The sequence below is a fragment of the Mobula birostris genome, chromosome 4 (assembly GCF_030028105.1).
Source record: "Mobula birostris isolate sMobBir1 chromosome 4, sMobBir1.hap1, whole genome shotgun sequence".
In the NCBI taxonomy this organism is placed as follows: Eukaryota; Metazoa; Chordata; class Chondrichthyes; order Myliobatiformes; family Myliobatidae; genus Mobula; species Mobula birostris.
In genome coordinates, this window is record NC_092373.1 from 47085456 (window position 1) to 47111767 (window position 26312).

The 26312-nt window shown below is 40.1% G+C and overlaps 1 long non-coding RNA gene across 2 annotated transcripts in view; it reads right to left on the reverse strand.

The window, feature by feature from the left end:
• Positions 1-26312, reverse strand: part of LOC140195900 (uncharacterized) — a 232532-nt gene that overhangs the window by 69162 nt on the left and 137058 nt on the right. For both annotated transcript variants that reach the window (XR_011885567.1, XR_011885566.1), the window contains exon 2: positions 24173-24324. This is a non-coding gene — a long non-coding RNA (uncharacterized lncRNA). The remainder of the gene's footprint in view (positions 1-24172; positions 24325-26312) is intronic.

The following is a 26312-nucleotide window of genomic DNA, read 5'->3' on the forward strand; positions in this document are numbered from 1 at the left end:
CAGGGTCCACCCTCTCAAAAGGTGTTCTGATTTCGGCCTCTGAGACAGAGTTCACAGGGTCACCAGATGCTGCAGAGATTTGCGCAGGTGTAGTTTCATTCTCTTTTTCAAAGAATGCATAACAGGCATTGAGCTCATCTGGGAGTGAAGCATCACAGCCATTCAGGATGTTATATTTTTCCTTGTCGGAAGTAATGGCTTGCAAACCCTGTGGGAGCTGATGTGCATTCGATTCAGTCTCTAGCCTCAATCAGAATCGCATTTTTGCTCTTGAAGTCGCCTCCTGTAGGTCATACCTGGACTTCTTGTATGGTTGTGGATCACTGGTCTTGAATGCCATAAATCTAGCCCTCAGCAGGCAATGAATCTCCTGGTTTATCCATGGCTTTTGTTTTGGGTATGTCCAATAGGTTCTTGAAGGCAAACACCCATCCACACATGTCTTGATGAAGCCAATGACAACTGTGGCATATTCATTCTGATACAGAAATGAATCCCTAAATGTTGCCTATTTCACCAACTTAAGGCAGTCCTGTAAGTGCTTCTCCACCTCCCCTGACCATACTTTCTTGGTTCTCACCACTGGTGCTGCGGTCTTTATTCTCTACCTGTACTCAGGGAGGTGATTGAATTTTCCAAAAGGTAGGCATGGGATGGCATGGTAAACATTCTTGATAGTTGTATAAGAGTGGTCAAGTGTGTTGGCTCCTCTGGTTCCACAGGTGATATGTTGGTTGTAGTTGTTCAGAGACTTCTTCAGGTGGGCCTGGTTGAAATCTCTCACAATGATATGGAAGGCATCAGGGTGCACTGTTTTGTGCCTACAGATTATGATGCTCAGCTCCTCTGATGCCTGTGTGAAGTTGTCCTAAGGTAGAATGCACACCGCTGCCAGGATGATGGCAGAAAATTCTCTCAACTGATAAAAGGAATGACATTTGACCACTAAATGCTCCAGATCAGGTGAGCAGGATTGAGACAGAACCACCACATCTGTGCACCTTGATGAGTTAATCAAAAAGCATACTGCACTATATTTATTTTTTCACAGACTGAGCTGACTTGTCTTTGTGGGGAATCATGAACCATGGGCTACATCCACAATGGCGGGTGATAGCCATACAGTATTTCTGTGAAGGAAGGTATCGTCGTCGTGGCTATCCCTCGAGGACGAGGATGATGGTCTTCATTCTGTTGATCTACTTACGGGCTCTCAAGTGGCTTATGAGTCCAATCTTGCCTTTGAAAGTTCTTCCACATTCAGGACAGTTAGTTCCAGGTGGCAGACCGGGCTTTGGTTGTTGCTGCCTCTCTTTCCATTTTCTTCTCTTTTCTTCTAATTCTGCACATCTGTTGGCTTCGGAAGTTGCTGTTCCTTCTCGGATGATGGTTTGCCAGAGTTTCCTGTCCTTGGCATTGGGTTCCCAATTGTTGCTGTCGATGTTACATTTCTTCAAGTTGGCTTTTAAGACGTCTTTGAATCTATTCTGTTGTCTGCCTCTTTTACGTTTGCCATCTACTAAGCTAGCAGTGGAAGATTTGTTTCGGCAGACGTTCGTCTTTCATCCGAACAACATGACCGCTCCATCTTGGTTGGTTCTTGATGACGTAGGCTTCAATGCTTGTTGTTTTTGCTTCATTTAGCACACTGACGTTGTTTCTTCTATCTTCCCAGCTGATATTTAAGATGTTTCGAAGACAGCGTTGATAGAACTTTTCAAGTGCCTTCAGATGTCGTATACAGCAGTCCTTGACATCCTTCTGGTACAGCAATCTCTGAGATTTTCAGTTTTATTTTCCAGGGACTCTACATTCACCAGCGGTATGTTCGGGAGTGGGAGCTTAGTGCCTTGGTGTTTCAATTGTACTTGTAGAATAGCACGCCATCCCCACTTTTGTTTCTTTTTCTTAAAGGGGAACTGCACTCATGACCCAAGTCTGAGGTTCATTGATTTAAGTATCGATAAATATTTTAAACATCTTAAAGTGATGCTGCTTAGTGAAGTACCTATGGTTGTGACCAGGTTAGGTTACTCAGATCATTCCTATCACAGATACCAGAAGCTTTGGTCTTTTACTTCTTTTTTTCTCCAACAAAACCCTGTCCAATGCCTGATGAAGGGTCTCGGCCCTAAATGTTGATTGTGCTTCTTCCTATGGATGCTGTCTGGCCTGCTGTGTTCCACCAGCATTTTGTATGTGTTGCCAATGCCACCTGCTTCTGTGTATGTTCTTATCCCTTAAGTAGCACCTTCAAATTCCAGACTATCCAACCAATGTCTCATTCCATCCTGGCATTTCTCTTGTTCTTGCTTTGCATAATTAAGCTCCCTCTCAGGCCCTTGATACTCTTGTTCTTAGCAAAGCTATTACTCTCCTTTTCCCTAACATTGCCCTTTATCTCCACTCTCCTCCTTCCATGGGGCAGCAGTTTGAATGTTTTTGAGGACAACTGTTTTATATGTCCATTGTCAGACCTGATTGGATTGTGTAAAGGCCCAATCTCTCTGTGCTACAACTACTTTAAAGAACTTTCTGGGCTGTAAAATTAATAACCAGCTTCAAAATGTCACAGAAGATTTTCTATGATGACCTTCCCTACACCTCCAATTTCCATTCCAATAACAAGCAAAGATTTATTTGAATGTATTTGTCAGTCATGGTAATTAGAGAGTAGTACTGACCCTCGAGGACACAGCAGCACAATTAGGCCATTTGGCCTATTGAGTCTGCTTCACGATTCGATCATGGCTAATTTATTATCCCTCTCAAACCCATTCCCCTGCCTTCTCTGACACCCTTACTAATCAAGAACCTATCAAGCTTCACTTTAAATTTCTCCTATGACTTGACCTCCAGAGCTGTCTGCGGTAATGAATTCCACAGATTCACCACATTCTGGCTCAAGACATTCCTCCTTACCTCTGTTCTAATGGGACATCTTATATTCTGAGGCTGTGTCCTCTGGCCCTGGACTCCTCCCCTATCAGAAACATCCTCTCTACATCCACTCTATCTAAGCCTTTCAATATTCAGTAGGTATCAATGAGATCCCCCCCAATTCCTCTGAACTTCAGTGAGTACATGCCCAGAGCCATAAAATTGTCTGCATGTTAACCCTTTCATTTGCAATATCGTTCTTGTGAACCTCCTCTGGAGCCTCTCCAATGCCAGCACCCATACCACAAAAATGTCCCAACACTTCAGCTTTATGCCAAGAATGTGAATGCTTGTAAAGTGTAGAGTTATCCCATTGATTTGAATGAGTATGCCTTACCAAATTAAAGAAAATTAATGCAAGATTTTTAAAAATTTTTGCCTAATTCTTTAAAATTCATTCATTGCCACTTAACTCTGCTTACAAATGTATTTCTTTTACATTTTAAGTAATTTTACTTACTTCAGTTGCTTATGTCCATTTTAATTTTTTTTTGATATTTTTGATAATCAGAAACACAAACAAACAGGCTATAACACTTTGAGCAGCAAACCATCACAAAAATATTATGGGTATCTGGAGACAGGGCTTCTGTTTCTGCTGGATGAGGCTTGTTGTCGCATTTTACAGAACAGCCATGGCAGCTTGGCCAAGAGCTCTATTGGATGCATGGGCTGCAGAGATACCTGTGGCTCCAAGAACAGCACAGGTGGTGAGTGTGACAACCCAGTGGACTGAAAAATCAAATTCAGCTTTCCTCCTTTCCCTTTCCCCTAAGGGTGTCAAAGTTCTGCAAAGGTTCCCCTTTGTCCTGAACTCCAGATTCTTCTAGATTTTATTGCTCTCATTTCCTTTTTTTTCATTTGAACTTATCTTGCTCAATAGAATTTTTCTTCTCTTTAAAACCTGTTTTTAGCAACTGATAGTCATTTGACATTTCTTCTGGCTCCATTATGAGAGATTTCCTTTAGTGTTCCTCCTCATTAGGTACTGCAAATCCACAACCATCATTGCTTCATTCAAAAGATTAATACTCACTAATTGTTTCCAAATTTCCTGTCTCATCTTTCCCACTATTAATCTCATCCATAATTCTACTCATAACTCATCAGTTGGCTGGTGGGGTTAAAATAAGGGCTGTATGTTAGAATATCCAGGCCATCATTTGTAGACAGATGATGAACTTCTCACATTACAAATCATTGGCTGAAAATTGGCCACAGGGTAAAAGCAGGAAAAAGAAAATTAGAGCTGTGACGCTCCATGGTATACCCAAGCTTGAAGGGACTGAAAGCTTAGATAATCTAGCAATAGCTTAGAGCATGTATTTAGGTGCAAAGGAGCAGCATGAAGTGAAAATTGGTTTGGACTAGTGCAAAATGATTTCAGTCAGAGCCAGTGAGTTTATTACATTGTGCAAGTGTTGCCTAGGCAACAGTACTACCATCAAGCAGCATCTAATTATTTAAAAAATCAAAACAGAAAGTACTGGAAAAATTCAGCTGATCAGACAACATCCATGCAAGATAATTGGTTAATCTTTCATGTCCAGGACGTGCTGAGAAAGTATTTTCTGTTTTATTTTAGATCTTCTGCAACAGCAATTTAAAAAAAAAAATCAGATTTGTGATAGTTCAGTTTAAATGATCATTGTAACAGCACATGAGGATATAGACCTCATGTAGGTAAATGGGTTGATGGTGAGTGAAGAGCGTGAAAAAAGACACACGTCCTGGTCATCTGCTGCAACCAAGGAAGAGCCCAGTTTGTGATGACTACTCGTACCATTGGACTGGACTTCCGAGATCTAAAGAGTGGAACTGCTCCAGTGCAGTAGATTTTCTACTTTAAAATCTCTTCTTCCAGATTTCTTGTTGACTGTCATTCAACAGCTGCACAAATCTAACTGTCATTGCAGATATGCTGGACAAAGGGCCCACTTCTTTGCTCCATGACTTTACAATTAGCTATATTTCTTTACATATAATAATGAAATCATTTTTCCAAGAGTGGAGCAAAGAAGATCTAAAATATATTGAATGGAGGCCAGTATTGATCTCCTAGAGATACCTAGAGGGTCGAGCAGCATATGTTGGAAGGGAAGGAACTGTTGGTATTTTAGGTTGAAACCCTGGATCATTTCTGGTCACTGATCATGTCTGGTATTCAGAAAAGTGAGTTAATTTCTTCAGATTATTTTATTTTATTTAGCGATACAGTGCAGAGCAGCCCCTTCCAGCCACGTTGCCTTAGCAACCCTACAGCCCTGATCAACCCTAACCTAATTCTGGGACAATTTACAATGACCAATTTACCTATTCAGTAAGTCATTGGACTGTGAGAGGAAATAGAGCACTGGGAGAAATCTACACATTCCACAGAGACTCCTTATAGAATGAACTCCGAACTCCGGAATCCGGAATCCCCTGAGCTGTAATAGTGTAACACTAGCTGCTATATTAGCAATAGTGCCTAATCATTTTTTATTACATTTTAACATGAAAATATGTCGACAGGAATCTCCCATTCAGGTACATTGATGACTTGCTGAGTTCCTCCAGCATTTTGTGTGTGCTGCTTTGTATAATTTTGATGTTTTCACAGAAGGCTTCAGCAATATGACATGTCTTTATCAATCCCACAGCAGGTAAAGATGGCAAGAGATGACTATAAACCTGAGAAAGTCTGCAGATGCTGGAAATCTGGAGCAACACACACAAAATGCTGGAGGAACTCAGAAGGTCAGGCAGCATCTATGGAAATGAATAAACAGTTGACGTTCAGGTTGAGACCTTTCTTCAGGACTGGAAAGTAAAGGGAAGATGCCAGAATAAAAAGGAGGGGGGAGAGAAAGAGGTGATAGCTGAAGCCAAGTGGGTTTGAAGGGGCTGGAGAAGAAGAAATCTGATAGCAGAGGAGAGTTGACCATAGGAAAAAGGGAAGGAGGAGGAGGGGGACCCAGGGGGAGGTGTAGGCAGGTGAGAAGAGGTAAAATGCCATTATGGGGAATAGAAGAAGAGGGAAGGGGGCAGGAAAACTGTTTACCAGATCTTAGGGAGGAGGTAGAAGTGAGCTGTGGGGAGTAAGAGAACTATGAGTTTGGTGGCAGTGGATGGGAGTTCTCCAGAGTTGATGATGTTGGTGATGGTGTTGCAGATGGTTTACTGATTGTCCAGAGAGGGGTCCTCTTCAAGAGGTAGGTATGAGAAGTCTGAGAGTTGCCACCTGGCCTCAGGAAGGCAGTCAGTGTGCCACACTACCACAGCACCCCCTCTGTGCACTGGTTTGATGGTAAAGCTGGGTTGGGGCGGAGAGGGTGGAAGGCAGTGTGTCACAGGGCATAGGTTTGAGGGCGAGAGAGCAGTTGAATTTGAGACGGTTAATGACTATAGGTTACACAACACATACATAAAACAAGCAGCAATTTGCAATAAGTTACCAAGCAATTCCATGGTTAACTGAACAAAAAGAATTCATGACATTTGTACATCAACCATGTGAAGAGATTTCTACTTTTAGGTAATTGATAAAACAGGCATTTTATTTACCAAGTGGTTTATTGCATGATTCAACACAATGATCAGTTCAGAAGTCCTCTAGACAAGCTGTGTTTTCTTTAGACCAAAGTCAGCTTAGGTCATGATGACCGAACATAGAACATAGTCTCCCAGAGTTTTGTTAAAACATTGCTTGAAGATAGTCAATTCCTCTTTGATATATGTGCTGATTTTAGATTTATAAGTTAATGCTTCAGAAAGGCATAGTAGTCATTTATTACAACCTACTGTAATTCGCTAGATAATAACTTCTAAAAGGAGAATAGTAACTTCTTTTCACTTTTAAAAATACTGTAGGAAGAAGAAAGTCCTCAAGTTGTCCTTTAAGAACCTAAATTTGTGTTTTGAAATGTAATTATAGCCAAAGTGAATAGAGCCAACAAGCTCCCACTTCTACAACCTGGAGAGAGTTTCTGAATTAAGTCCAAAGACAAAATGCATTCAACAAGGTCTTCACAGGAGCTGGCCATTTGGCCCACAATATGCACCGAATATGATGCAAAATTAAACTCAATTTCTTATGCATCTACATGATCTGTATCCTTAAATCCCTATCATATTAGTGTGTCTATCCCAACAGCCTCTTAAATATGGTTATCATACCTGTTTCCACCACCACCCATAGCAGCCCGATCTAAACATGTCCAGGAAGTATAAAACTTGCCCACACATGTCCTTTATACTTTCCCTTCTCATATTAAATGCATGTCCTTTAGTACTGTTGGATCCGATTGCTTAATTCTTGGACCAGACTGTTTATTTTTTATTTTCTTTACAGTTTAACAATTAATTAGCTACTGGTATTTTATTTAATTACTCATATACAAGTAACTACTTACGAGGATTCCTAATGAATATAGTGTGCATAACAGTTTAATATGCCTCTAGTGTAGGGCTTCCCAACATTTTTTATGCCATGGACACCTACTATTAACGGAGTGGTCCGTGAAACCCAGATTGGGAACTCCAGTGCTTGTGGCTTATAATGTATAATTCTGGCAGCTTGTTCTGCACTAAGTGAATAAGTGTTTCCTCATTGGTTACTTTTTTCTGCTATATTGACTAAGTACTTTGTAATTGGGTTATTATTATCTATAGATTTGAATGGATTTTTCTTATTTCTGGGTATAAAATAGCTGCTTTGTGCTCGGCACCATATTTTTGAATCTTAGCTTTCCCTCTTACTGTCTGTTCAGTTTCCTCCAGTTCAAACAATTCTTAATAAAACAATAATGAAGCAACACATTTTATGCCTCTTTCCAGCCTTCTAAAAGAATTTTGGATTTAAACACCAGAATCCATCATTAGTTAACATTCCAGCTGTAGGAAGAATATTCTTAACTATCCTCCTGCCAGGCCTGTCATAATTTTACAAACTTCTATCAGTTCCTTCCTCAGGGTCCAGCACACTAGAGAAAACAACCCGAGTTTGACTAACCTCTCCTTATAGCTCATACCCTCTAATCCAGGCAGCATCCTTTCCAATTCCTCGGTAACATTAAACACTCCAAATGCCATGAATGGTGCTCTTTCTAGATGCTTTGGTTGTATTGCCTTTCTGAAGGATGAAGGGTCAGCCTGGCTTTCAGTTGTTTCTTCCAACAAGATTCCAGTTCATATTACAATTCTTACAAAAACAGATACAATCTACAGAAAACATGCTGGAAAAGCAATACTTCGGGTTCCTATTGGTCATGAGGAGAGAAACAAAAAAGTCCCTCCTCTGGTTTCTGAGGACATTGAATTGGATGGACCTGGAATCCTTGAGGCTGTTGTTGACATCAAGTTTTCTTCAGCAGGCCGGTTTGCAGTAACTGCTCATCCAAAGAATGAGATTCACCTTCAAGCCTGTATTCCTGTTGCAATTAGCTTAATGGTTGAGAAGCTACTTCTGATATGTATTGTTGGCGTTAAAGGAGAACGATTAAGAAAAAGTCCAGCTGATAAAGTTAAAAAGTCATTGCCATTTGTTCAAAACTTTGCGGTTCACTAGAGTTATAGAATTGTGGCATATTTATAAAACAAAAGTCAGTTTTAGAACTCAAAACTATATTGTCAGCAAAAGACTGCACAGTTCACTGATAACTCTGAATATACAAGTTACATTGTTTTATTGTAATTTTGAAAGGAAGCTAGTTACGTTATCAGCAGTGTCTGTGCTGTTAGTGTTGGAGTTGTGTACTTTTGACAAAAATGAGAATAAATGAATGCACAAAAAAAAATGAAACATGACTTGCTTATTCTTACAGTAAATGCCCCAACCAATGAAGACAACCATGCCATATACTTTCTTTATCACCCTATCTACTTGTGAGACCTCTTTCAGGGAGCTACAAATATGAACCCCAAGATCCCTGTGTGCATCAGTGTTGCTAAGGGTCCTACCATGAACTATATACTTTTCACTTCTATTTGATCGCTCAGTATTCAACACTTCACACTTGCTTGGATTAAACTTAATCTGCCACTTCCCTGCCCATATCTATAACTGATTTATATTTTGCACAATTATCCTTTGCACTCTATACTGTCCACAACTCCAATATTTGTGTTGTTTGTAAACTTACCATCATTAAAATCATGTATCATATGCAGCAGAGGCAATCAATCCCTTTGGAATACCAACTGTCATGTAATTCCTGCCAGAAATACACTCTTCTACCACACTCGTTGTCTTCATGGGCAAGTCAATTCAATTACTATTCAACTTAACAGCAGATTGCTTTCACTTAAATAAACAAGTCTACTTTGTTTTAATTAAGCATAGAAAACACATGATTTTTTAAAAACTTATTAATAGTCAAAAACACATAGAACCTTGCTATAGTATTGTATAGAGAAATTTTGAACTCACGGAGCAAGAATTACCAACATAAGCCTACCTCACGCCTTGCTCTTTTACTAATTTCCCTCACAAAGTGATTTGAAATGTCAAAATTTAAATGATTAATCTCAAGTTTCTATACTTTTATTAAGTACGAGACTCTTCAAATGTTTGCTGCCAATGCAGGTGAAGGATGAGTAGAACATGGTGAAAGGAGAAAAAGAGAGGATTTAAAGAAACACCAGAGCAAAGATAGACACTGGTGCAATGAGAACTAGATAGGAAGAGGTGAGGATTAAGAGTTTTGAATTGAATGCCTTGAGTGAAAGTGAAAGTAGAAAGCCAATGATTGTCATCAATGCAAGAGGAAAGATCTGTCATCACCTGAATAATTTGAACTTTACATACAATGTAGATTAATACTTAATAACCACATCTGCGCAAAGTCATCAAGGCAGCGAAACAATGCAGAGACAAGACTCAGACTCAACTTTCCACTAACAACACATGAAGCTTATGGCAAAGTCTGCACACCATCATAGACATCAAAGCTAAATGCAGCGGAGTTTACAACCTCGCTGCCTGTCTCCCAAGCAAGCTAAATCTTTTTTTACGCTCAATTCGATATCACGAATACTGAGCAACTGAGGAGACCCGTAGATGATACAACCAGCGGCTTTGTCATCTCGGAGGCTGAAGGGGACGCAGGTGTTTCCAATGAGTGGGCAGTCACAAGGCCGTGGGACCAGACGGCATCCCAGGGCGAGTACTCAGGATGTGCGCGTCAAAACTGATAGGTGTGTTTACAGACATTTTTAATCTCTCCCTCTACCAGCGTAGAGTACCCTCCTGCTTCAAAGCATCCACCATTGTCCCTGTACCTAAAAAGACCAAGGTAACATGCCTGTATGACTGGTATCCTGTCGCACTTACCTCAATAATAAGCAAATGCTTTGAGAGGCTGGTCAAGGACTACATCTGCAGCATGCCATCACCCAATCTGGTCCCCCTATAATTTGCCTACTGACACAATTGATCGACAGATGATGCAGTAGCCACTGCTCCACACATCATCCTTGCACATCTGGAGAAGAGGGATGCTGATGTGAGAATGCTGTTCTTGGACTGTAGTTCAGCATTCAACACTATAATTCCCTCTAGGGTCGACAAGAAGCTCAGAGACCTTGGCCTTCTCCCTGCCTTGTGTAGCTGGATCCTGGACTTACTGTCAGATCGCTGGCAGGTGGTAAGAGTGGGCTTCCTCACCTCTGCCCCTCTGACCCTCAACACAGATGCCCCTCAGGGCTGTGTACTAAGCCCCCTCCTTTACACACTGTATACCTATGACTGTGTCACCACCCACAGCTCCAATCTGCTAATTAAATTTTCTTACAACACCAAACTGATTGGCCTAATCTCAAATAATAATGAGGCAGCCTACAGAGAAGAAGTCATCACCCTGACACAGTGGTGTCAAGAAAACAACATCTCCCTCAATGTCGCTAAAACAAAGGAGCTGGTTGTGGACTACAGGAAGAATGAAGACAAGTTAATATCTATTGACATCAATGGACCTGGGGTTGAGAGGGTGAACAGCTTTAAGTTCCTCGGCATAAACCTCACTGAGGACCTCACGTGGTCTGTACAAAATGCATGTTTCACCTCAGACGGTTGAAGAAGTTTGGTATGGGCCCCCAAATTCTATGAACTTTCTATGGAGGCACAAATGAGAGCAGCCTGACTGGCTGAATCACTGCCTGATATGGTAACTGTACTTCCCTCAATCGCAGGATGAGGACAGCTCTGTGCATCTGTAGCTGTGAACTTCCCACTATTCAGGACATTTACAAAGATAAGTGTGTAAAAAGGGCCTGAAGGATCTTTGGGGACCCGAGTCACCCCAACCATGGTCTATTCCAGCTGCTACCATCCGGGAAACTGTATTGCAGCATAAAAGCCAGGACCAGCAGGTTCCGGGACAGGTTCTTCCACCAGGCCATCAGACTGCTTAATTCATGCTGATACAGCTGTATTTGTGTGTTATACTGACTATCCTGTTGTATGTAAATTACTATATTTGCACATTGCACATTTAGACAGAGACATAACATAACTATTTTTACTCATGTATATGAAGGATGTATGTAATAAAGTCAATACAATTCAATTCATTGTAGAAGTCAGCCTTACAGGTGATATGGTCAAGAATCAGGTTTTAACAGTGGTGTGATGAAACAGAAGGAAAATATTCTTGAATATATGTGCAACAGTTAGGACATGGTTTCTTAAAGTTGTTATAGCCAGGGGTGGTAGTTGGGATTAGCTTCCACTACCCATTGAAAGCTTCCGATGGCCTGTGTCTCAAATAGCCTCCGACGATTGAGTCCATTCCTGGCCTTCACGTGTGATTTAGCTATTAATCCCAGGGGAACTGTTTCTACTGACAGGAAAGGGGCAAAGGCACATTATTGGTGCCTTAAAACCAGTCAATTCGGGCAGATGGGTCTTATCAGCTGTGGTTAGCAGCTCATCTTGAAGGAAGTAAACTCTGACTTCAAATACCTACTGCCTTGTGGCTATACCCACTCATGGGAAAAGCTTCAGGAGTAAACCCTGAGGGAAAAAACCTGGAGCTGAAGTCCCTAAGGCAGTCCTACATTGAGTTCAATGTTGACTGACAACTCCTGCGACACCGCTGGTGCCAAACTGTATGGGTCAATGCTCTTCCTTTTGATCCATCAGCTACGTGGAGAGGGGGAGCCTGCTCCATGGGCAACAGCTTGTTCTTCATATCATACTGCCCTGGCTTGTTTACGACCTAAACAGCTGGGATGCAACATCCATGGTTGACCCCGATCAATCGAGGGCCTCAGTTGTAACATATGTTTGTCATTTAGGCTTCACTCTACAGCAGGAGTTCCCAACCTATTTCACGTCATGGGCAATATCATTAAGCAAGGAGTCTGTGGTCCCCAGCTATGCAACAATTTTGAAATCATTATTCGTATTATTTAACAAGTTCTCAACAAATTATGTCTCAGAGAAAATTAGCTTCACATACACAGCCAGGTAAAGCCTTCATTGCAATATCTTATCATGGGATCTTTGAAGAGCTGCAGGCATCCATCACAGTACATCTTCAAGTCTTGGCTCAGATTTCTTATGAATAGCCGTATAAGATCTTAAAGATCAAAATCTTCATTAATGTAAAAATACAATCTATTCCAAAAACTATTCAGATACTTTTACATATACATACTTGTTAGCAGGAGGTATCATGTTTAAAGAGTTCTGGACACAGCAGACCCCGGATGCCTCAAACTCAAGAAATATTCACATGAATTATGTGTTTTGTGGATGTAAATATAAACCTCTGTCTCCCAAGCTCTCTCTGTTGAACCTCTGCAAAAAAAAAAGCATTCTCATGGATAAAGAAGTTTTCATTCCTGTTCTACCACTGCCTAATATTCCAGTGCGTTCAACTCAGAGCAAATGAGTGTTCAATTGCTGATTCTCACTGCAAATTTCATTTGTGTTGGATGAGACTGATTGCAAATTCACATTGAAAGTGTGCTGTACAAGAGTGAGGCAGGTGGTAGCAAGGAGAATGGAGGGACATTGGTTGTAGGTTGATCAGAGCCTGTGTTTGTGCTGTTGAACTGGTGATGTGGGAAAAGAGAATTAACCTGCCATGATCCATTCTTATGTGCATAGCATGGGTCTGCAGGAATCTGTGCCTGATATCAGGAAAGGAATTAGTCATTCAAGGAGGGACAAATATTGGGTAGTGTGAATTTTTGGGAGCATAATTCAAAGGATCAAATTAATGTGGTTGCCTTACTAGAGTCCCAATTACAGCAATGTGTTATTTAAATATGATTATCCAGGAGGAGCTACTGATAATAGGTTCTCAGTGGATAAAAGTCAAATTTTCAATAGGCTTCAATAGGTATGTTTCATGTCAGAGAAATATATATGATATACATCCTGAAACTCTTTCTCTTCACTTGTAATTTTGCTTGTAATTTTCCAAACATGGGTACAGAAAATGAGATGACTAATATTAAATCAGTGTCAAGTATGCAAGGGTAACCCATGGTAGAAGCATCAATTGAAACTTTCAGAATGACAGGGAGCAACTAAATATGGTTCTTATTTTATTTCATCATGAGATTAATCAATTTTTAATCATATGATGCTTATGTAAGCAGTGTGGTGTTATTGACTACCTAACCAACATCTGAGTCTTCTTGAAACAGAGAATTAAAGATTTAAGTACTTTGTACGATTTTGCAGTATTTCCCGAATAATCTACATTTGGTCCAGTTCTATGATTATTTATAGATATCTCCTCGCTTTAAATGTATTGCGTAGCAGCTGCATAAACAGCTGGTCTTAAGTATGCACATGATCGTGAGGAAAGAAAACAGTCCGTGCAGGTGCAAGTAGCAACACTTCAAAGGATTAATCACACAGAATCAAGGTTGTTTAACTTGTTAAGGGAGTTAGACTACACTTGCATTCTTTCAACCACTCCCCTATATCCACCCTCACCAATATTCTGTTCTCAATTCATGATTTTGCTAAATCATACCATGGTACCAAAGATACCAGTCCTAGTAAAGGCTCTCAGCCTGAAACGTCAGCTTTTTATTCCTTTCCTTCGATGCTACCTGACCTGCTGAGTTCCTCCAGCATTTTGTATGTGTTACTATGGATTTCCATAATCTGCAGAATCTTTTGGTTTCTGGTTCCACTGATAATTCTATTTGCTCTTCTGAACCTTTCTTTCCACTTCCTTCACTCCCTGTCGTTATGTCTACACGGCTGCTTCATTTCTCCCAAATCTACTTCCCCCGAAATTGACAGGTCTTGGTACCATTATCATCTATACTCAGCCTAAACTGAAGATGCAATCAAAGTTTAAAAATCAAAATAAATTTATTATCAAAGAACATGTATGTCACGAGATACTGCATAACCCTGAGATTTGTTTTCCTGTGAGCATACTCAGTGAGTCCAAGAAATGTAATAGAATCAATGAAAGACTACGCCCAACATTATAGACAAACTGTGCAAATACAAAAGTAAAAAAAGAAATAATAATAAATAAATAAACAAAAAATATCAAGACCATGAGATGAAGAGTCTTTGACAGTGAGTCCATAGGTTGTGAGAGCAGTTCAGTGATGGCGTGAGTGAAGTTGGGTGAAGTTATCCCCACAGGTTCAAGACCCTGATGGCTGAGGATTACTAACTGTTCCTGAACTAGGTGATGTGAGTCCGGAGGCAGCAGCAAGAAGAGAGCATAGCCTGGCTGGTGGAGGCCCTTGATGTTAGAAGCTGCTTTCATGCAAGAGCGCTCCGTGTATATGTGCTCAATGGAGGGGAGGGCTTTACCTGTGATGCACTATATCCATTATGTTTCGTATGATTTTCCATTCAAGGGCATTAGTGTTTCCCTACCAGGCAGTGATGCAACCAGTCAATATACTCTCCAACACATCTATAGAAACTTGTCAAAGTTTTAGACATGATGGCAAATCTTCACAACCTATTAAGGAAGCAGAGGCAGTGCTGTGCTTTCTTTGTAATTGCAATTACTGTACATGCTGGGCCCAGGAAAGATCCCCTGAAATGTTAACACCAAGGGATTTAAAGTTGCTGACCTCTCCACCTCTGATCCTCCAATGATGATTGGCTCATGAACGTGTGGTTTCCTCCTCATGAAGTCAATAACCAGCTCTATGGTCCTGCTGATATCAAGCAAAATGTCGCTGTTGTGGTACCATTCAGCCAGATTTTCAACCTGCCTCCTACATACTGATCTGTCACCATCTTTGAACTGGTCTTCGATAGTGGCATCATCAGCAAACTGGAGCATGGTGTTGGAGCTGTGCTTAGCCGCACAGTCTAAGTGTAAAGTGAGTAGAGCAGAGGGCAAAGTGCACTACCTTGTGGTACACCTATGCTAATGGAGGTTGTGGAGGAGATATTCTTCTCAATCCAAACTGACTGGGGTTTGCAAGTGAAAAATTTAAGAATCTAATTGCACAAGGAGGGATTGAAGCCAAGATCTTGAAGCTTATTGGTTAGTTTTAAGGAGATGATAGTATTGAATGCTGAGCTATAGTCAATAAAAAGCATCCTGATGTATGCATCTTTGCTGTCCAGATGCTTCATGGTTGAGTGAAGAGCCAAAGAAATGGCATCAACTGCGGACCTCTAGTGCTGGTAGACTAATAGGAGCAGATCCAAGTCATTTCTCAGGCAGAAATTTCATCACCAACTCTTAAGTACTTCATTCCAGTAAATGCAAGTGCTAGTGGACAACAGTCATTGAAGCGGGTTACCATATTCTTCTTAGGCACCAGTATAAGTAAAGTCTGCTTCAAGCAGGTGAGTACCTCAAACTGCTGAAGCAAAAGGTTAAAGATATCCATGAACACTTCAGCTAGCTGATCAGCACAGGTCATCAATACTCGGCCAGTTACTCCACCTGGGCCAATTGTTTTCCGTGTGTTCACCTTCCTGAAGGATACTCTCACATCGGCCTCAGAAACTAAAATCGCAGTTTATTCAGGGGCTGTGGGAATTTGCGAAGTTTCATACATGTTTTATTGGTCAAGGCGAGCATAGAAGGCATTGATCTCAACTGGAAGCAAAGCTTTGCTGGAACCAGTTTACTTGGTTTCACTTTGTAAGAGGTAATAGTATTCAAGACCTGCCACAGCTGTCGAACATCCTTCAGTGATTCAAGTTCTGTCCAAAATTGCCACTTCACCCATTTCCAGCTCTTACCAGAGATCATGCCTGGACCTCTTGCATCTTACTTGGTTGCCAGACCTGAATGCCACTAATCCGGCCTTCAGAAAATTGTGGAACTCATGGTTCATCCAGGGCTTCTGATTGGGGAAAACACTGAGTGGTTTTCTGAGGACACATTCATCTTTAACTGTTTTTACAATGTCCATGACAACAGTGGTGTATTCACTCAGATCATCTGATGAACTTGGCCCAGTCCACCTAGGTGGCTATTTGTGTCCACCCAAGTAAGACTGACAAAATACATTTGCAATTTTACTAATAATTTTTTAATTGATTAATTATAGTAAAAGTAATTATTGCTTCAGAATAACTGTACATTCATTAAAAAATGCCTGATTAATTGAGTCAAAAAGGCCAATATTGTCTAGAGTTTCAAATAAAAGAGATGGCCACATTTGCAAAGTATAATGACCTCATGGGACCTGTAGTGTAGACGCTAAATGGATATGCATTTCAGGAGCGGACAATTCAGGTTTTCGATGAGGAAAGTTTAAATATAGGATATTCTCTACCACTGGCGTCTGCACCGTCAATGTGGATTTAGATTTCCTTGGTCATTGTACAATATTCTTAATCTAGATCCATTATCTTTTACATGTCCTAACCTTTACCTTTCATTTCCTTATAATCTATGTATTCTTAAATTACATTGTTTTTTGTTTTAGTTGAATTCCTTTCTTTATTTAAACTGGTTCATTTTCCCAGAAAATGTATTTGCTTTAATTCTGTTCTCTCGAAATACTTATATTTTGCTTCTCCTCACTTCTGCCCTCTTTATTCATTGATGCGACATCAAATTTTCTTCCTGCTCTCTCTCCTGTTGTGGTAAATCTGTGGAATTCTTTGCAACAAGCAGCTGTGGAGGCCAAGTCTTTATGTATATTTAAGGCAGAGGTTGATAGATTCTTGATTGGTGAGGGCATAAAGGGATATGCAGAGAAGGCAAGAAATTGGAGCCGAGAGGAAAATTGGATCAGCCATGATGAAATGGCAGAGCAGACTTGATGGACCAAATGACCTGATTCTGCTCCTACATCTTATAGTCTAAAACTGAAAACACTGGGGATACTCAGGAAGAATCTATGGAAAAAAAAAGAGTTGACATTTCAGGTCAGAGGTCTTTCATTAGCTATCCTCTCTACAAATACTGCCTGATCTGTTATGTGTCAGGGTTCCAACATCTGCAGTTTTTGCAATCAGGTTCCCAGAGCAGAGGACATTATTTGGATTCTTAATTTCTGATGTGTCTGAGATGTTTGTCAGGACCAGGCAATGCCTCACGAATGCATTATAATTAGAACTTAGTTGGGTGAAGGTGACATTCCTGCCCATTCTGAAGAGCATGTCGTGATGAGGCTATTATGTTTCTGAAATGAGCTCTAGATAAATTGCATAATCAGGCTATTTGTGAGGTCATGTACATCAGAAAAAGGAATCAAAAGCAGAAGATTATCATCAAAATGGAAGGGCACTACAAATGAATAAAGAATAGGGGTATTTAGGACTTCCAGAGCACGAAATACAAAAGTTAGCAGGCAGGTCTAACCAGCAGTTAAGAAGGTATGTTGATCATCATTTCCAAAAATGAGGAGGTTTTTTTTTTGCACAGGTGTACAGGGTATAGATGAGGCCACACCTGGAATACAGTGCACAGTTTTGGTCTCATACCTATAAAAAGGATACAGTAGAGTTGGAGGCAGTCCAAAAGAAACTCAGCAGACTAACTCCTACGAAGATAGGTTAGTCTTATCAAGAGGAGATAGACAATTTGGGTCTATTTCTTTGGAGCTTTGAAGAATGAGGTTTGACAGGATAAATATTGAGATGTTTTCACTGGTGGGGAGTCATGAGTAAGAGGACAGAGCCTTGAATCTCTGGAATTCTCTAATATTGAGGGTGGAGGGGGCCAAACCATTGGATTAATTTAAGGTAGCACAGGTAAACATTTAAAAGATGAAACAGTAGAGGGTTATGTGAAATATTATGAAAGAGAACCTAAGGCCAGCATGTACCAGTTATCATGTACTCATATTGAATGGAAGGGCAGGTTTGAAAAATCTGGTGGCCTACTTCTGCTCCCCATGTAGTTTAGTTAAATATTGTGTGAAATTAACCAAAGCTACCCTGTCTGCTTCTCAACAGATTTCTGCCATTTAAGATGATCCAGCAATAGGAGGACACATTGTGATTCCCAGAGAGTGGGTTCTGATAAAGAAACCACATAAGAAACCATCGGGAGCTTTATGGGACCTGTTATCAAATGCTATTAATTATCATTTGGCAGTGAAAGCAAGTGGATACATGCCAGCCACTGCAAACAAGCATAGTGGTTAATGTGCTAGTAATCTCTTGGCCATAGTCCCTACACTGCTGTGCTACAGTAAGCAAATCACTAACCAGTCAGAAAACTTCAAGCAAATTGCAACTACTGAACATTATAAAGTTTATTCCAACATTAGTTGTTGTTATATTTTGGCCAATTTTGCCTACTAATCTGCCTAACCATGATATAATCTTATGAATACTTTGAAGAATATGCACTCTTTGGTACTTCAAACCCAAGTAGTTTTTAAAAATTATTCTGTCTCTCAATTTTCAAATGCAATGATTCTAAATGTGTGATTTAGAATCGGGGGGGGGGGCGGGGGAGGAGTGGAATTGGTGGATCCAACAGTTTAATTCTTAGATTAGGCTGGTTAAATGCCATTTTCTTTCCAGTTTAATGATTAATTATCTGTTTGTATTTTAGTTCTTAATTATTCTGCATATAACAGTTTAATATGCCTCTAGTGGCTATACAAAGTATAATTCTGGAAACTGGAAGTTTCTTTGGTCTGCATTACTTGAATAAGTGTTTTTTCTTTGGTTAACTTGGTACTGCAGTATTAACTAAATGTTTTCTAATGGGTTAAATCTTATCTATGGAATTAAATGGATTTTTTCCTTATCTCTGCGGGTATAAAATAGCTAAACACAAAGCAGTGCCATTTTAATCTTCTTTGTCTTCTTTAATCTTAGCTTTCTTTTCAGTAAATCTCTATCACGGTTTATTCAATTTTCCTCCATTCTATCAACTCTTAATAAAATGATCATAAAGCAACAAGTTTTGTGCCCCCTTCATGACTTTTAAAAGTACTTTGAATCAAAAACATCAGAATCCAGCATCTTATTTTTGGATTGAAATTGATTTTTTAAAAATTGTCACATGTGCCAAGGTATGGTGAAAAGCTTGTCTTGCATACTGTTCATACAGAGAGATACTTTGCATAGTGCATTGAAATAGTACAAGATAAATTATTAACATAATGCAGAATGAAATGCAACAGCTACAGAGAAAGCACAGTGCAGGTACACAAAAGGTTCAAGATCATAACAAGGTAGATTGTGATGTCAAGAACCAATCTTATTGTACTAGGGAACCATTCAATAGTCTTATAACAGCAGGTTAGAACCTATCCTTGAGTATATTCTTTCACGCTTTTGTACCTTCTGTTCAATGGGAGAGGGCAGAAGAGAGAATACTGGGGCTTGGTGAAGTCTTTGACAATGTTGGCTTTCGCTGAGGCAGTGCAAAGTACAAATGGAGTCCATGGAGAGGAATTCAGTTTCCATCTTGCGCTGAGCTCTGTCCATAATTTTTTGCAGGTTCTTACAGTCATGAGCAGACAGATGCTATACCAAGCAGTAAAGCATCCAGATAGAATGCTTTTGAGGGTACATTGATAAAAATTGATGAGGATTAACAGGGACTCCATGAAAGAAGGTGGGCTTACAATTACCATTGTGACTGGGTGAGTAACATGCTGATCAACTGCTAATGGAAATCTTGAATTAAGATTCCTAAACTGACAAGTAGATCTTGTATTCAACCTTCCCATTTTTTTTCCAGTTAAAATTTGCTTCGGAATGTCAAATAATATCCTGTCATTTGGTTCATGTGAATGCCAAACTTTTTGGCATCCAAGTATGCATCAAAGAGCAGCAAGTTGTTATGACACAGACTCTCCCTCATGTAACATCACTGGCAGTTAGATTTAACCAACCATTACATTCAACTGTTGTAAGCAAGCTGTTGTTGTTTACAAATTGTCTGCCACATCTTCCATTCATCAATGGCACGCAGTTCAAAAATGACTGTGCGTTATTTGCTGATATCCCCGCAATAGAAAAAAAAGTAACAATACATCATGTTTTCTTTTTGCTTAAGTCAGACGTCATAGGTTTAAAGTACCTTCAACTTCCAGAAGAAAAATATCACATTTGATACTCAGATAATAAAGCACTGTGGAAATTGCAGCAAAAGAAGGGTTAAATGTGTGCTAACAAAACAGAGTGCAGGCATTTTGTACATCCTTTCTCTATTGGTAACAAGTCAAGATGATAATCTGACAAAGACAGTGTGCAGATAAGGTGCAGTCACCTAGCTGAACATAGCCCTTGAAAGCTTAACTCTTGTATAGCCTGGGAACCAAGTTCACTGAGCATATCAAGACAAGGAAGCAAATGAAGGATTCTAAGGCAACTCTTACTATTGGATAGCTACTTTACTAATTCTCAAGTATTATTAGCCTTTAACACATAAATGTAATTGGTTACTAACAACCAATGTATTAGGATTGATATTTAAATATGGAAATGATATGATTCAAAAGTGACAATGTTTCTATTGCACCAATATTTGTATACAACTGGACAACATCTCTATAAAACGGCATTTGTTTGTTCTATCTTCAGAGCACAGTAATGGCAGGGCTCATACTATTCTCCTTGCGCACGAGTAACTAAAGTGTGATTGAGGAATGAGTCCAAGTTGTCCGAGGGCAGTTAATTGGTGACAACAGAACGCATGCCATGATCAATGTGGATCAGTCCAGGTAACCTGGTAATTTTAATCTCTGATCCTGCATCACTACACACAGATATGGGCTAGAACTTGGACAGTGCTTAAGGGATTAAGATGTCATTGGCAATGAGGTCCTTTCATGGACAAGAACCAAGGTTTTATGTATGGTAAAATTGTGCTTGTACACATTCTGCACACTAAGTCCATTCTGCTGATAGTCTTGTCCTTGAGTTCCATGGTAGTGTAGCAGTAAGCATGATGCTATTACTGTGCGGGGCATCAGAGATCAGAGGTCAATTCTAGCATCCTTTGTAAGGCAGCGGTCCCCAACCACCGGGCCGCGGACTGGTACTGGGCCGCAAGGCAAGCGCTACCGGGCCACGAGGAAACGATATGATTTGGTGATATGAGTCAGCTGCACCTTTCCTCATTCCCTGTCATGCCCACTGTTGAATTTGAACACACGCGAGGTCATTACCCACGCGTCATCCATGTCGGCGCGGGAAGGAGATCAACTCCTCGAGCTTGCAAATGATGACGGGCTGAAAATTATGTTTGATATAACATCTCTGCTGGCATTCCGGATCAAAGTCAAGGCTGAATATCCTGAGATAGCAACAGAAGCACTGAAAACATTGCTTCCATTTCCAACTTATCTCTGCAATGAATGTAACAAAAACTAAATTGCAGAATAGACTGGACATAAGGAACCCCCTTCGAGTATCGCTGTCTCCCATCAACCCTCGATGGGAGCGTCTTGTTGCAGGAAAACAAGCCCAGGGCTCCCACTGATTCAACGATATTGGTGTGTTGCAATGATTTTATACGTTCATACGGGGAAAATATGCACTGTGTTTAATATCCAAACGTTACTTAAAATGTTATGATGCTATCGACTTATATAACCATATAACAATTACAGCACGGAAACAGGCCATCTCTGCCCTTCTAGTCCGTGCCGAACGCTACTCTCACCAAGTCCCACCGACCTGCACTCACCCCATTACCCCCCATTACTTTCCTGTCTATATTCCTATCCGATTTAACTTTAAATGATAATATCGAACCTGCTTCTGCCACTTCTACTGGAAGTTCGTTCAACACGTATTTCAAGCCCCCCGTCCTCCCCTGATAATTGACTTATCGCTATATTCATGCGAGGAAAATATGCACTGGGTGTTTAATATTAAATTCATTAGATAAACCCTTTTAGAAACAAAATTGAGTGTATTAGCTACTTATCACCGATATTTCGGTCCTGATTAACAGCGCCCCCCTCCCGAACAGAATCGCCAAAAACGATTTGCAGCAAAAAACGGCACATGCACGCATACACAAGTCACGCATGCGCCCTGGTGCCCGCACAAGGCTTCATGGTCATTGTAGTCTTATCAGGGTAAACACAATGTATTTGACTGCTATTATACTCTTGTCCGTTGGCAACCATCCCCCCCCCCCCCACCTCCCGGTCGGCCGGTCCACAAGAATATTGTCAATATGAAACTGGTCCGCACTGCAAAAAAAGGTTAGGGACCCCTGTTGTAAGGTGTCTCTGTACATCCTCCTCATGGAATACATGGGTTTTCCCCAGGTCCTCCGGTTTTCTCCTGTAGTCCAAGTTCAGACCGGGTAGGTTAATTGGTTATTGTAAATTGTCCCGTGATAGATTAGGGCTAGTCAGGCTTGTCAGAGGTTGCTGAAGTGGCGTGGCTCAAAGAGGCCTTTGAAAGACCTACTCTGCGCTTTATCACTGAATAAATACATAAATAATATTAATATGGATGGAGGATTTATTAACAGACAGGGCACATGATCAGAGGATAAGGTCAGGTGAAGAATGGAATGGAAGTGCTGGAGGAACAGGGATCAATGTTGCACAGATAAGTATATGAAAGCATGGGGTGGTTGAGCTGGACAATTGGACAATGTAAGGACTTAAGTGATATGAAGGACTTGGTAAGATCAAGTTTATAGAGAGCAAAAAAAAAAACAACATACATGTATAAGGAAAGCAACTCAGGTGGATGCCTTAGGTTTCTTTGCAACAGATGAAGGAAAGGTAAAAGGCTGAAAGTAAAGCTTTGGAAGCAGATAAGACATCCTTTGGGGCATAGCAATCACTGTCACAGGGCATTGTATTGGCATAAGAATTTTGGGAGTTGGTGCTGAACAGCTTGTGGCATTTCAATAGTCATAAACCACGTTCCAAGTGGCTACCATGCACATTTTAACAGTACTTTATGATAGCAAAATACAAAGGGGAAATCAGTGAAGGAGGGCACCACCCAAATGGTTGTTAATATAAAACATGGGTAATAAAGTTGAAGGCAACATGTTAACATGGGTGGATGACTTGTTAAAGGGCGGACTACAATAAATCAATCGTACTCAAGTGGGCAGGTTGTTACAAGTATGGTGACAAAGGAAACAATGCTGGCTGCTCAGCTACTCACAGATCACATTAATTACTTGGACAAGAAAAGAGTCAGTATAATGTATCAAAGTTTGCTGATGATATGAAGCTGGATGAGAAACTGATTTTCAGCAGGATGCAAAAAGGCTGCAAGGTGATATTGATGGGTTAAGTGAGTGGGCAAAAAAAGTGGCAGAGAAAGGATAATGGGAGAAAATGTGAGTATTCACTTTGATAGAAAGCACAGACAAAACAGAGAACAGGATCAGGTAGCAAAATGGACTAGGGGCATAGGATCAACTAAGATGTTATTGAATAGCAAAGGAGACTCAAGGGGTTGTCTGGTCTCCTGTTTTTGTTTCCAATGTTATTGTGTGGAGTACAAAGCCTTTGGGCTACACAATAGAATTTTTAGCCCATTACCTGCTCATTTGGCTCAATGCCATTTAAGGAACCCCTGGACAATTGACTGCACTTATCTGCATCATACGAGGAGTTGCATTCTGAAATTATGTCTGTGGCTGTGAAGCACGTTTGGATCTCTGGAAGGTGGGAAGGTGCAAAGGTGCAATGGTGCAATGTAAATGCCCTCTTCTTCCAATATCAAATACCCTGTTGCCTGTTGTCATGCCCCACAGGTTCTGTTTAAAATTCCTTTTTATGCTTCTGCTTTCAGCAAGATTTCCTTTCTTTACATTAATACCAGCTGAGTCTGCCTTTTTATTTCTGGTTCTAATTTTATGGTCTATTAGATTAATTTTCCACTTACCTTCATCATCAGAAGTAGTCAAGCCTCAGTCTGCAAATAGACCATTTGGATTTTGTAGGACTCCTTCACACTTTCCCATCTGACATGACTTTTAGTTCCCTTGTGCATTTTTGAAGAAGCACAGTCACGCCATGGAGGAACTTCTTCAAGATCTAAGGATAGACCAGAGCAAAGACGATGTAGTTAGGCCCTCTCCTCCGGCACATTTTCTTTGTAGAAGGAATTTTTGAGATTGTGATAAATACATTTGTTTTGAAATTCTGCTGTTGAATCTTAGTAATTTGCCAAAATATTCCATACAAAAATATGCAGTTATTATTTTAATTTACTTGTATTGTCTGTCTAATCTTCTCATGCACTTTTATCAGCTATGTTATCAGAGTGCAGTGGCAGATATATGACACTGTCACTATTTTAACATTTTTTCTGCTAAATGCTTCTTTTACTTATTCCGAGCATAAAAGGCACTCAGACTTACCAAGACACAGTTGTTATAAAATGATACATATTTCTGCTAAAAGGCACCAGTGTATCACATGGTTTGAGCAAAATTCTCCCTACATTTATAAATTAAGATATGGCACCAGTAGCAATCAGGTGTGAAGGTAAAAAGTAACCAGATTTCTTCTTGATCCAGGCAAACTCGATTGCTGAAGAGCCTACCTGACCATCCTTAAAGGGGCAATAGACAATCTTTATAGACAATCCTGGAATTGTTCACAAGGAATTTTTTTGGCTATGTGCAATCTGTTGCAGCCCCATGCTTTCCTCACTCCACCCCACTCCAAGACTGTCTGACATTTCTGCAGACTTCCTTCCCATTGTTTGTCCGTTGCAGGTGAGAATTCACTAGGCACCTGCATCTCACCAGCCTTTTTCACATCAGGCTCAAATCTACATTTGCTCAAACACATTTCTGCCAATGTCAGCGCTTAACATTGTTGACTTTATACCCTTTTGAACTGATAACATTCTTCCCACCCCCCACACTCACCTCCTCCACCTTCCATTTCACAATACATTTTATATTGTTATTAATTTTAAAACACAATGACTTATTTTAAGATCAAAATTCACAATTTGAACTCCAAAATTCCAGTCAACTGATGCTGAAGAGCTAGTTACAGTAGGTCCAGAATGCTGTTTGACCTCTATCCAGGGTAGCAGATGAAGCTTCATGTTTCTGACGTTAGTTAAAAAATGCACATACCTTCCTTTGAACCTTAGTTCAGGAGCCACAACTAAATTGAAATTAAAGAGGTGATAAACACAATACTGGCATCTGGGTTAAACAGAATTAAACACCACTGATCAAATTTTTATCATCATCCTTTTGAAATAATCCAAGAATGTTTTGTACTAAAAAGGGTTAAACAAAAAATATTTATTCTGCAGATGATTTGGCAATCACAAATACTCCAAATGGCTTTTATTTCCTCTCAATTTGTTTTTAATACATGCATAGCTGACCCCTGGCTAAACATTTTCAGAGTTTCTCATTTTTATCTTTCAGGAACTCCCATTCATTCCAGTAAGAATCTCACCTGGCTTTGATTTTCTCCAACTTTGACCGTCTCCACAGTACCAATTAAACAAAGAGAACACAGAAAACATTGTATATTTCTTTCTTGAGTTAACTTCTATTTTAAGATTATTTCTTAATTGAACACACATTTAAAGGTATCAAACCCCATCAAAAGATATTTGAACCAGCTAGTATTTTATCAAATTAACAGATCATTTTGTAGATTTGATGTACTTAGCCATAGGGATTATGTTTGTTTTCCCTGTATAGATTTTGCAGATAGTTTGTTCAGAGCAGTTCTTCAATGAATAGACAATGCTATTACAGTTACAGCTGCAACACACTTTCCTCTCCTCACCTCCCTCCCTCCAAGAATCTTGTATGCAAAATGCTTAAATCTAGCTATCATTCCCCAGGTTGGATTTATGCCAAGCTGGTGGAGCTGGCAGAGGAGATGAATGTGAACTTTGTGCATATTTTCAGCTGGCTTTGTGAAATTGCAAAATTATGTACACTTGCATGTTGGTGGAGCCAGATCACTAGGTTACGCTCTCCAACTATAAACATATCCCATGCATCAGAACTCAACTAAATTGAAATAAATGCTTTAGGATG